This window comes from Gadus chalcogrammus, chromosome 20 (assembly GCF_026213295.1).
Source record: "Gadus chalcogrammus isolate NIFS_2021 chromosome 20, NIFS_Gcha_1.0, whole genome shotgun sequence".
In the NCBI taxonomy this organism is placed as follows: Eukaryota; Metazoa; Chordata; class Actinopteri; order Gadiformes; family Gadidae; genus Gadus; species Gadus chalcogrammus.
Window position 1 is genome coordinate 1,891,969 of NC_079431.1, and position 11,727 is coordinate 1,903,695.

An 11,727-nucleotide genomic window follows, 5' to 3' on the forward strand; every position below is an offset into this window, starting at 1 on the left:
GGTTGGTTGCATACAAGATGTTGGACTGGGAGGTTAAGAGATGTGATTACCGTGTTTTGGATAATTTTGATTACCAGAAAACCGGTTAAAGGAGAATTGGAGAGAATTAGAATATTTGCTCACAGAGCAAGCAACAAAAAGATCAACCATTTGAGTGGACGAGTGAACTCAAAGACTGACTCGTTTTAAGAAGACAGTACAACATTTCTGAATTCAAATGCTTTATTTATTTTTTGTGAATGTGTGCGTGAATGGTGAATGTGAGGCAATATTGTAAAGCGCTTTGAGTGGCCAATGGTTAGAAAAGCGCTATATAAATGCACTCCATTTACATTTACATTTAATAACAGGCATCCGATGGAAAACGGTATAGCGATTTAGTAACTCCTAAACGTGATCCTGCAGTCTATTAAATTAATCAGCTGAATGAAACAAGAGACTTGTAGTCAAATGCATTGCAAGCTTTGCACTAATGACTTGTCAATGATAAAATAGCTTCCGGTTTCCTTGTCAATTGAGTGAAAATTCGGGCAAATGTATATCAGAACACACGTTCATTAATCGAATCGGATTAGCTATTTGTCCTCTGCTCGCACACCTTGCGTCGCCTCTGCAGTGGTGCTAACCCTCTATTAGGTCATATACGGCGGGAGCTCTTCCTGCCAAACAGCCCGGCTGACCTCCTAACAAAGAACAGGTTCAATCTGCCGCCCCTCCCCCAGCCAACCCAGGAAGCCGACGAGGGTCACGTGACCTTTCTAGACAGCACAGAGGAGGGATAGTAATATCTGGCGGTGGGGGAAGGGCGCTGAGACTCCAGGGTCTCGGCTCCTGAGACTCAGGAGGAACGCGGCCCAAAGACTCCGGGGGCTTGGGAGGAACGCGGCCCTGAGATTCCGGGGGCTCGGGGGGAACGCGGCCGGGGATGGGCGCTGAGGCTCCGTGGGCTGGGGCGGAACGCGGCCCGTGACGGGGGGGTTTCCTCGGAGAGCGGCTGCGTCGGCGTATTGTAGGCCTACTTGGCTCCCCCTTTTATTTACTGCTCTGCCTGTGTTTACGCTGCGAAGTGAAGAACGCGCCTTTAGAAAGGGAAGACACACAGGCAATCATTCAGCATGAACAATGCATAGAATATGCCAGTGTTTGTGTGTGTGTGTGTGTGTGTGTGTGTGTGTGTGTGTGTGTGTGTGTGTGTGTGTGTGTGTGTGTGTGTGTGTACGCGCTCGCGCAGTGTATGAGTGCGTGTATACGTGTCCGAGTGCGTGTATCCGTGTGTGTGTGTGTGTGTGTGTATCCGTCTTTGTTACTGTGTGTGTATCCGTCTGCGTGTGTGTAACCATCATGTGTGTGTTTGTGTGTATCCATCTGTCTGTATATGTGTGTATCCGTCCATATAACTGTGTGTGTGTTTGTGTGCTTGTTTGTATCAGTCTGTGTTAGTGCGTATGTGTGTGTGTGTGTTTGTTTGTTAAGACAGAAAGAGCACTGTCTACGCTCACATAATACTGTACCGCCCCTCCCCGGGTCCCGCTCTCTCCCCTCCCCCACAACAGCCTCTCGGCGCAGAGACAGAAGGGTTTCCATGGCGCTGTTATGTCATGCAGACCTATTTTCCAGACAAAACACAAGCGCAGGGCGAAAAAACAGATCTATTTCAGCTCCGCGTTCGAGGCTTTGAGATGAGATAAACGTATAATGCCAGGGTTTACGGCGAAGGCTTCGACCACGACGGAATCCAAATAGGCTCCTCAGAGATGCACATTATTGTGTTGTCTGTTGTGGATCTGTTTAAGTGCACTCTATTTATACCGCTTATTTTCTTACGGAGTCAGCGCAACGCTGAGATTTGAACGATGCGCATTTTCGGAAGGAGCGCGCGCATTCCTTCCTCTGCTGTACCCTGCAGTCAAATTCCTCCGACGGAGCGAGGGGGTGGGAGAGCCAAAAGGCGGGAAAGGCAGGCAGATGTTAGAGATTTAGTGGTCACGGAGAGGGGTCAGGGGTGTTGTGACCTCTGGGATCCACCGAACCTCCCCCGCCCCTCTTCTCTGTATCCAGGCAGCGGCCCGCCTCCCAGTGCATCCCAGTGCCTCATCTACTCCAGTACAGACGGCGGCTCTGCTGAAGATACTGTTAATTAATAAACACAAAACACATTTGATTCGTTCCCCATGTGGTACGTTGTCAGTTTATAAGCACCGCAATGTTCAGCACCAAAACAAGGGGAGGCGGAAAATAATAATAGCGCGATAAAGTTTTGCCGTTGCTAAAAGCATAGTTGTCAAAACAGAGTAAACCGTGTGTGTGTGTGTGTGTGTGTGTGTGTGTGTGTGTGTGTGTGTGTGTGTGTGTGTGTGTGTGTGTGTGTGTGTGTGTGTGTGTGTGTGTGTGTGTGTGTCTGGCAGGTGGGGAGATGTGCGCGCCAGAGTGTTGATTACTTAAACACTCGACTGCTGCAGCCGAAATGTCAGGAGCCGGTTGCCATGGAGACAGAGGCTGTGGAAGATGCGTTCTTAAAATACCGTTCAAATGAAATGTAAAAACAAGCATTAACATAAACGGAAGATTGCGGTATGCTCACTGGATTAGCTTTTTAACCAGGTTTCACTCTAAACATTAAAACACAGATACAGATTCGATTTTAGAGTGGTTGCAGCAATGCAGAATCCTGCGTTTTCCTGTAATACTGGACTATTGTCATAGTGGCCCTTTTGGAAGTGGGTTTGAATGTTTCCAATCATGTGGCTTAAAGCTATTTTGTACTAGCACAGCCATGGCTCGAGCCAGGAGGCTTTAAACTCCATTTGTTTTAAATATATGCTATGTGGCCGTTATTCTGGTAGCCATGGCCCTTTGGTCATTGTTTGGTAATTAATCGTGCAATTATTTGCCGTTATGGGGAGTCATGGTTGTGTTTAAAAGGCTTGGCAGAACAACGTTTTCCTCAGCCTGGGTTATGGTGTGTTTACGTTGATTCAGGATTCTACTACAACTGTCTTGAGTCCTCCCAGCATCCCCAACAACAACAATGCATCCCATGATGCATTCTGATGATCAAGCCCTCTTATGTCATGACAAAGTGCCTCTGTCTAAAACCACTATTCAGATACGTTGTTATGTGGTCTGATGATCTAATTCTCTACAGATAATAATAATAATAATCATAGCATCAAAGAATAGCCAAGCTTTCTCCAAACGAGAGCCCACTCGACAACCCTAGACGGGCTGCTTGGATCTCCATGAGACTGGATTCCAGAGAGAGTGTGGGGGGGGGGGGGGGGGGGGAACCTGCCTCCCCACTGCCGGCCAGCAGAGCTTCACTGCATCGAGACGTCTGGCTGCGTTCTGATGGACGGAGCGTAATGCTGCGTAATAAGGCCTGACTCCAGCAGACAGCACGTCAATACGACCCGATGACATGCCGGCCCTTTGAGATCTGGCTGGCTGGACATTTATATGCTCGCTGGAAATCATATTTTATTACCGGCTTCAGGGGCATAATGGATGCCCTTGTGTTGGGTTTTTTTTTTCCACTGAAAAATATTTCTCAAGCATGAGGTGTTCTTCCACAGGAAGAATCCAATGGAGGTATTTTTTTTTTTTTCATGTGCCCCAGAATGGTCCAGTTGCGTAAGGGGGGGGAGGGGGGGGGGGGGAACCACCCATTTCATCACGGAGTCTAGGGAAACTAATTACATTCACACAGACGTGTGGAGCACGTCCCCATTTGGTGGTTCTGGGTGAGCAGGGTTTGGATTAGCACAGGCTTGATTACGCACGGCAACACACCTGCTTATGAAACCAGCCACACACACACACACACACACACACACACACACACACACACACACACACACACACACAAACACGCACAATAAACCAGGAGCAGGTTATAAAACAACAGGCAGAATCCCTCATCCTGTGTGTGTGTGTGTGTGTGTGTGTGTGTGTGTGTGTGTGTGTGTGTGTGTGTGTGTGTGTGTGTGTGTGTGTATGTGTGTGTGTGTCTGTGTGTGTGTTTGTGTGAGTGTGAGAGTGTCAGAAAGGAGTATAAAAAGAGAGAAGGTGAGTGTGTATGAGAGACTAACAAGCCATCAGAAAGAGAGATTGTATTAATGATATTCTCTTGTTATGTCTCAGAACATTCCTCCTTTTCCCTTCTATCTGATCACTGTTGGCCTCAGACAGAAAGAGAACAAATACCTTGATGAATTCTCCATTGTTGGGTATTAATGTTGGATCATCTCCTGGAAAATATTGTGTCAGAGAAAGGGGGAGGGGTGGGCTCTGACATGGATGTCTCTTGCACGGCGAGGTGCGCAGAGTCTGAGGAACAACACTCCCATCTAGTGGTAGAAAAGCAACACACTGATTACAATACTGGTTGAGATCAGCCTACCACCCTTGTATAGTAATTTTAATTTTAAGAATAATAAAATATATGGAATTTTGATAAAATGCATATATTTTATACCCTATTTTTCTTCCTGTCCACAAGTACATTGGATGGAAACATACAAAAACACATTAACTAGTTTCACCAATATCTTTAGTTGTCCACTAGGGAGCGTCGTGCAGGAGTCAGGCAGGAATAAACCAACGGCAGGTTTAGTAATTTTAAAATAAAATACAAGTAGAAAGTCCAATCAAAGTTTAGATTGGATGCTAGCGACATATAACGGATTTAACGGATTTATTTGCTATGTTCTTCCAATTCATGTCTGACTTTCATTCGTCCGTCATTTATTCGTGCATTCACCATTCCCCCCACCTGTCCGTATGATCCGGAGAGCGTCATATACCAAGAACGCTGATGTCATCTCCACAGGTTGCCATCTAGGGTAGGCCTGCCACCACCGGTCCAAACCAGTCTTCAGCACCAAAGCCAGTGGTGTTTTCAATAATAATGGCGCCAAAAATAGTAAAACCTTTAAGTCTCAAAAGAGTAAGAAGGCTGTACATCGGATACCCTGAGTGAATTCATTCTGTGCATTAATATGTGCATATCTCATCCCTGATGTGTTAAACAAAGTGCCAAATTACATTTCACACCTTTTAAAGCGAAATCGTCACCGCTACTGAATTCTAAGGCTATAATTATTGTTAGAATAAACATTGTTTAGCAAAACCGTGAAAATATGATTGTAATTATTCAATTCCATTTGAGTACCTGTAAGTATTTTATCATGAATATTATATCAATAAAGTTTTTCTTAACATGAATAACATTATATGAAAACATCCATATTTCTCTCTCAGACATAGTCTGAAGTTAACCATTAGCCATTAACCAAACAGTTGAACTCAATTATAAGACACACCTGACATCAAACACCACACACACACACACACACAACACACACACGTAATCCCACGTAAGGCCATGCCCTCATGTGGTTTCTCCGCAGTAGTGCGACACCACATGTGCCTACAGGTGAATCCATCAGGATCAGAACGGCTCCTATTTGATGTCGTGGTTCTCTCTCTGGTCTGGAGCTCCGTAGCCTGCCTCTGATCCGGGGGCTTCTCCCCCCAGGTGAGAACAATGAGTCCTCCTCCGACTGCAGGAGGATCAAAAGACGAGGGAGCGTTTGATTGCCGTGCGCCGCCCTCCGCCCTTTATCTTCTCCACGCGGGCGTGAAGGCCATGCCGGTGGAGCGTCTGTCGGAGGGCTTGAGGGCCCTCAGATCCTGGGACAGACCCCCTAACGATGGTGCTGAAGCCCCCCCAGGGAGGGAGAGCGTTGGAGGATCTGAGACCCAGGCGGACGCACGGACCGGGACGCTACGGAAGTCACTCGAAAGAGAGTCAAGTGTTGCCCTTCCGTTGTTAGCGTCTTAGGAGAACAGGTCCTGACACTCCGCTGGTCCTTGCTGAGCTTGATCTGAACTCTCTGTCGGTGGCTCTGGATGTAAGCGTCTTCTAAATGACGGGATAGTAAATAGTACGGGACACATGAGGACAGCAGATCTTTCTCCTGGACGTGAAGATGAGCTTTGTACTCCTCATAACACTATTATAGCTCGTCATAAGTCATCTGGGTGGCAGTGGCTAAGGAAGTACAGTGGGTTGCCTTGTAGCCGGTAGGTTGCTAGTTCGATCTCCGGCTCCTCCTAGTGTCGAGATGTCCCTGAGCGAGAAGCCTCGCCCTGATTTATCCTGACGAGCTGGCTGTCGCCTTGCATGGTTGACTCTGCCGTCGGGGTGTGAATGTGTGCTTAAAGCGTTAATAAAGTTGCTTTGGAGAAACAGCGTCTTCTAAATGCCCTAAATGTAAATGTGGATGTAACACAAGGGTGGTTCATTATGCCTTAACGTTGGTGCTAATAGATGCTGATCACAGTAAAACAGGTGTCACTCATAACATTAATGATGCGCGGCAGTGGAGATAACGCGCGCTGATGGGCGTCTGTCCTGCCGCACCGACGGAGCGGAACATAATGAGTGTTATGAGCGACACCTGTGTTTGTCGTACGATGACACCTCTGGGAAACGTGCAGAGTGCACCGTCTTAAAGTTTGATGATGGAGGCGTAAAGAAATCAGACAAAGGGATCTGCACTCAGGGCTCAGAACTTTATAACCCTCACTGTGCACAGATCGTGAGACGGCTATCACTGCTGTAGATTTTATGTATAACTGTTCAGTTACTTATGGAGTAGAGGCTGGAGCGACAGCGATGGACTGTGGTGTCAGATACCAACACGGAGCAGGTTGGGGTCCAGGTGATCCACACCGGCTACAGGGAGGCTTCGGACATCGGGGATCGAACCCAGACCCTTTCGGCAAGCAGCCAAGACGCGACACTATCTTCCCACTATGGCCCCTGTGATATCATGTTGTTAAACTGAGGTTAATGAGCGTGTGTACAAGTTAAGACTGACTTTAGGCCATGGCTGCACCCCTCTTCTCTCTCTCTCCTTCCCCCGCCTCTCTGCCCCCTTCGCTCCCTCTCTCTCCCCCCAGCTTCCTCCCCCCTTCTCACTCCCCCTCCCCTCTCTCTCGCACTCTCATTAATAAGGACTGGGTTCTCTATAGGTGAGGGCTCCCTCTCTCACGTCCAGGGCAAGCCCGTCGTTAAAGATGGACGTCCCACGGGCGGTAGGAGACATGAGGACCACACACACACACACACACACACACACACACACACGCACACACGCACACACACACACACACACACACACACACACACACACACACACCCAGGCCATAAAGCAGCCCTCCCCCCCCCCCCCTCCCACACATGGCTGTAATAAGGCAACACATTAAGCCATTAGCGAGTTGTTGTTTTTTAAGGTACACAGACATCCGCGCTTAAATACTTTAAGAGGAGTGAGGGGCTCACCGTGTGTCTGAGACCACCGGGGAACGGTGTTCCACGCCCCCCGCTACCGTGAGATCAGGGCGCTGACCGGCTAACCAGTACGGGGCAAACTAGTCTTAGGACCACCATGGGTCAAACTAGCTGGAGGACCATGAGCTGGTCAAACTAGTCTTAGGACCACCATGGGTCAAACTAGCTGGAGGACCATGAGCTGGTCACACTAGTCTTAGGACCAGTACATGTCAAACTAGTCTTAGGACCACTGCGGGTCAAACTAGTTGTAGGACCACTAGCTTGTCAAACTAGTTGGAGGGCCATTGTGGGTCAAACTAGTCTTAGGACCACCATGGGTCAAACTAGCTGGAGGACCATGAGCTGGTCACACTAGTCTTAGGACCAGTACATGTCAAACTAGTCTTAGGACCACTGCGGGTCAAACTAGTTGTAGGACCACTAGCTTGTCAAACTAGTTGGAGGGCCATTGTGGGTCAAACTAGTCTTAGGACCACTAGCTGGTCAAACTAGTCTTAGGACCACTAGCTGGTCAAACTAGTCTTAGGACCATTTGCTGGTCAAACTATTCTTAGGACCACTGCAGGTCAAACTAGGTGTAGGACCACTATGGGTCAAACTAGTCATAGGACGACTATGGGTCAAATTAGTCATAGGACGACTATGGGTCAAACTAGTTGTAGGACGACTAGCTGGTGATCACCCTTCACTTCAGTGATCCACCCGAGTCCAACAACAAAGAAGGTTTCTGTTCTCAAGTGGCAGGGAGGTGTGTGGGTCTAACACACCACACACACAACCATGGTAGTGTGTGTGTTGTGGTGTGTGGGTCTGTGTAACACACAACGCACCACACCATGATAGTGTTAGTCTAACACGCACCACAAACAATGGTGGTGCCTGACATCCCATTGGGTGGTTGTGTATGCCAGTGGTGGTGTGTGGGTCTAACACACCACGCACCACACCATGATAGTGTTAGTCTAACACACCACGCACCACACCACGATGTTGTTTTGGTCTAACTTGGTTATTCAACAGTGGGCCTAACTTCTTTCTTCTCTGGGTCTCCTCTACCTCTGATCGGACCCGCAAGCTGTTCTCACGAGAGGAGCGGCGGCTCAGAACCGTTCCGGCCCGAGCTGTCTCTGGCCGGACGAGCGAGCAAGCGCCTCCGGGAAGGAGCTGGTTCGAGCCGGTGTGTGTGTGTGTGTGTGTGTGTGTGTGTGTGTGTGTGGGGGGGGGGGGGGGGTCTGCGTGTGAAGAGCAGCTCCCATTAGGAGTCATTACGCTCCCCGCTGTAACGCCGTTCAGGGGAGTCCTCCGAGAATGAGAGGGGGAACCAGCCAAGCCTCCGGGGGAACTCTCTCATTTACTAATTTTCCCCTTTCCATGTCCAATAAATGGCAGGGATTTCATCCCTTTTCCGACTTGTCATATTTTCTCCACACCTCGGGCGAGGCGGAAGCATGCCAGAAGCAGGGAGTCCGTCTCCACGGAATGCAGTTTAAGGATGCCTTTTAATTGTTTTCCATGTTGAGGAGTTTTTCCGTGCTACCGTTAAGCGGCCGGCTGCAGAAGGGCTTCCCTGGGTAGCTGGCGGGCTCATGGAAGCCATATGTGCGCCCGGTGCAGCAGCCTGTGCGTTGGCCCTGCCGGGGGTTGTACCGGCAGTAGGGGGCAGTAGGGGGCATTGGGGGAGGCAGCACCGCTACTCAGCGGGCTAAAGGCTGGCTCGTCGGTCCGAGCCTGCTGTCCGGTTTGTGTTCCCGGGATCAAGCGATGTCTCTGGATTATTCATGTTATGTAATTAATGGTGTTGTCTTTCCCAAATGATGAAGGCTTTGCTTTTAAAGCCCAGATGGTTACACATTATAATTAATCAACTTATACCTCATCTATCACATATTTCAATGCACAACACACACAATTCCTACATCACTGTTCAATAATGATGTGCATTAATGTCATATAGTTGGGATGGCAGATTACGCACACATATGCATTCAATATTGCTAAATGATCTCCCTTAATGTTTAACCTAACAAGCAACATTTTCCCCATCTTTCACAGAAACTAAACACATTTGACCTGATTAACGTACTTGTGATGAGACGCCTGCTCTCAGCCTCCTGAATCCGAGGGAAGGACACCACAGCCTACCTGCCAGAGACCCTCCGAGTGTCACTCCAGCCCAGACCAGCCAATAGCAGCGCAGGACGCGCCACTGGCTCCGCCCTGGTGCATAATTTAAGTTTGCTTAGTTTCTCCAGCGGCTCCTCACTCCCAGTGTAGTGCGATGTGTGGAGGGGTTACCATGTTCTCCACGAGGAGCCTGTGCGTGTGGATTATGCTGGTGATGGCCGCTCCAGGAGGGGGGTCCGCCCGGAAGCAGGACGACTCGTTCTTCACGGCCAGTGTGTACCGGGCCAGATGCGCCTCGCGCTGCCTCAGCCTCCACATCACGCGCATCTCCGCGTTCTTCCGCCACTCTCAGGTAGGATGGCGTGGAGGACACTCTCGTGAACTTTTTAACGCTGCCTCTCCTCCAACTCATCACCGTGATGAGTTGATGAGGGACTCACATGAGGAGGGAGGAGGGGGGGTATTTATAAATACAGGGTTTGTATCCCGTGTCCCGTTTCTTATCTTACCTAATGAACAATCAAGTTGTCATTTTAATTAATTATCTCTCAAAGTGAGTATCGTGTCTGTGGTGTTGTTGTATTGGGGCACATCGTTTCTCAGTTTAAAATGTCACAGTGTTTGCATGTCGCCTTCTCAGACCCGCCGTGGTCGCAGTCCCACCAATGCACCGTGCATACTGTGCTATAGGTGCGCTGGGTCGCCACCGTGTTTATCATCAACATTCAGAGCTCAGGCATCGTCAAAGTTGAATAATCTGTCCATTCATATCTACGGGTTATGCAGGACTATTGGAGAATGCATGTTTCTGAATGTCAGCAATGAACAGTGAGAAATAAATTAGAGATCCAAACGTGTAATTATCGGTCACTTGTTATTTATATGCGTAAACACCCCGGCCTATTAGTTTTTATGTTTGTTGGTTTGTCCGATTTCCACCTCGCACTCGAGCTTGCTCAAGGTGCGCGCTGCCCTGGGGATTCAGACCAGGACCGTTAGTTTCCGTTGGAGGCGTCGGCACGGACCTGGCTGCTGCGGTGCGACGGGCTCATGTTGGAGTTGTTTGCGGAGGAATTAGTGTGTCCTCTGGGTGATTCGGTATGCGGTGTTAGAGGTCGCTTTACACCCTCCACTGGGCTCAGTGGCTCTCTCTCTCCCGAGAGCCCGAGGGCTGATCCTCCTCCTCACAGCCTCCTCATCCTCCTGCCATATGCTGTTCGGCCGTGGGCACTATATATTAAGCACTATATATAACACTATACATCGTCACTCACTATAGCCTGTATAATATATGAGCCAATATATACACCACTACATATACTCACTATATATAACACTATATATTAGTCACTTTATATAACACTATGTTTGTCACTAGTCAATATAGTCTCTATCACATATTAGCCACTTCTATATAACACTATATATTAATCACTATATATAAAATATGTGCCACTATATATAACACTATATATTAGTCACTATATATAAAATATGAGTCACTATATATAATACTATATATTAATCACTATATATAATATATGAGTCACTATATATAACACTTTATATTAGTCACTATATATAATGTATGAGTCACTATATATAACACTTTATATTAGTCACTATAAATGTATGAGCCCCTATATATAACACTATATATTAGTCACTATATATAATGTATGAGCCACTATATATAACACTTTATATTAGTCACTATATATAATATATGAGCCCCTATATATAACACTATATATTCGTCACTATAGCCTAAATAATATATGAGCCACTATATATAAGACTATTATATATTAGCATAGAAGTTCTGCACTTTACAGGATAAACAACTATTTGTTTTGCACAAAGTGGTCCTCAGTTGCCTTCCTACTTGGACCTTCTGTTTTTGGGGGGGGGGGGGGGGGGTCTTGATCCAAGCAGGCTCTCCAGGGTCTCACAGCCCTTGCAAAGTGACACCATGAAATTAGCCACCAGCCAGCCACTTGGGAAGTCAAAGGGGGAGGGAAAGGCAAACGATAAGGTCCCACCACTAATGGGGAGCTAATAGTCCAGATAATTGAATACCCTCTTGGCCCCGAATGGTTCAGAGACTGACCTCAGGTGAGGCCTTTGAGGGAGGAAGAGGGGAGGAACACTTCTTTAGAATCAGGAGCAGTGGGGGAAGGGAGGGGGAGGAGGAGGAGAGGGGGGGGGGGGGGGGGGGGGGGGGGGGGGGGTGGGGGGGGGGG